The sequence below is a fragment of the Lolium perenne genome, chromosome 3 (assembly GCF_019359855.2).
Source record: "Lolium perenne isolate Kyuss_39 chromosome 3, Kyuss_2.0, whole genome shotgun sequence".
NCBI classification, from domain to species: Eukaryota; Viridiplantae; Streptophyta; class Magnoliopsida; order Poales; family Poaceae; genus Lolium; species Lolium perenne.
Genome location: NC_067246.2, coordinates 36,170,599 through 36,172,149, shown reverse-complemented (window position 1 = coordinate 36,172,149; position 1,551 = coordinate 36,170,599).

The following is a 1,551-nucleotide window of genomic DNA, read 5'->3' as shown; positions in this document are numbered from 1 at the left end:
ACAACTCTGAGTACCTCTGCTACTCTTGATTCACCATCTGTGATAAGTGAACTTGTTTCACCACCACAAGCTTCACTTGCTGGTACTTCTGCTGAATCTGAAAATTCTTATAATATTGATAATGTTTCTGCTGTGCTTGATGATAGTGGTTCATTGAGATCTTTTCTAGATGCTACAATTGCTAGGTCTAGACAAATTGAAAATACTGAAACTCCTAATGAAAATGCTGCTACACCTGTTAATTCACCTGAGTCTGTTGATTATTCTAGTGATGATCCTGATGAGGATTATGTGGAGCTTGATGATGATTTTATTGATAAATGCAATGCTATTACTGATGCAAGAAAAATTAAAAAGTTTCTCGCACAACATACTGTTAGATATAAGCTATCTCCTGATCCTAAATTTGCCACATCTCCTATAAGCCTTAAGGATAAAGATTATGATTTTTCTCTTGATTTATCTCATAATGACAACTCCGTTGTTAAGGCTTTCAAGTATTCTTTGTCTCCCCTTGTGTCGAATCAATAAATTGGGTTTTACTTCCCGCGAAGACTGTTGCGATTCCCTATACTTGTGGGTCATCATCCATCTCCCTGGATGTCTTCTCCTTCTTCTTCTCCTTCCAGGTCCTTCAGCTGGTTTTCCTGGGCTTCGACAGTCTCCTTCAGTGAGGCTATCTTTGCTCGGAGGCGAGCGATGGTGTAGTCCTTCTTTGCATTATGGCGGCGAAGAGTCCTGCACTCCTTGGCAAGGGTCTTGATGGTCTCGGCTTGCGGAGCCTACTGGAGGGTGGGTGTCGTTGGTGTAGGCGCGGGAGTTATCCAGCTCCTTGCGGGTCTCCCACAGCATGAAGTCGAGGTGCTCCACATGGTACTTCACCTCGGAATGAGGTGACAGATCCATCGGTGCTCCCATGGAGTCATGCCTTGCGAGGTGGAAGTAGCGACTTCCAATGATCCGGGGTAGTTCCTGCCCGCACAAACGGGCGAGTGCTTCCTGCAGACCACGAGCGAGTCCGTCCATCCAGTTGCTTTCCCTGAAGGAGAGGAGGATCCTCTCAGAAGTAGGCGGCTCCATCTTGCCCCTCAGATCAGTGGTGATGATCCACTGAAGTTCCCCTCCGGGCTAGTCGTTGACCTCGACTCCGTGGAACTCACGGTGGGGGCCACTACTGCAGAAAGGCTTATAGCCACCATGCCTTTAGTGACGGGCAAAATTATGCCTGTCACTAGTACAAACACTAGTGACAGACGCATAAAAGAGGCTATCACTAGTGATACTTTATAGAGGTCAGCTGAAAGAGTAAACATGTTAGTGACATGGACTGTAATAGCATGTCACTGGTCGAACATTTTCTCTTCCATACGAGAGGTATCAATTTTCCCACGAGAATGTACACTAGGGCGCGGTGCGGTATCAAATATTCACAATTTCTAATCCTATATATAAGCTAACCTTGCAAGGTCGGCCTTCTGGGCCCACTGGATCTGCATCGCACGTCGCCGCTAGCAAATGTCACGAAGACCCACCCAAGAGGCCAGGACCGTG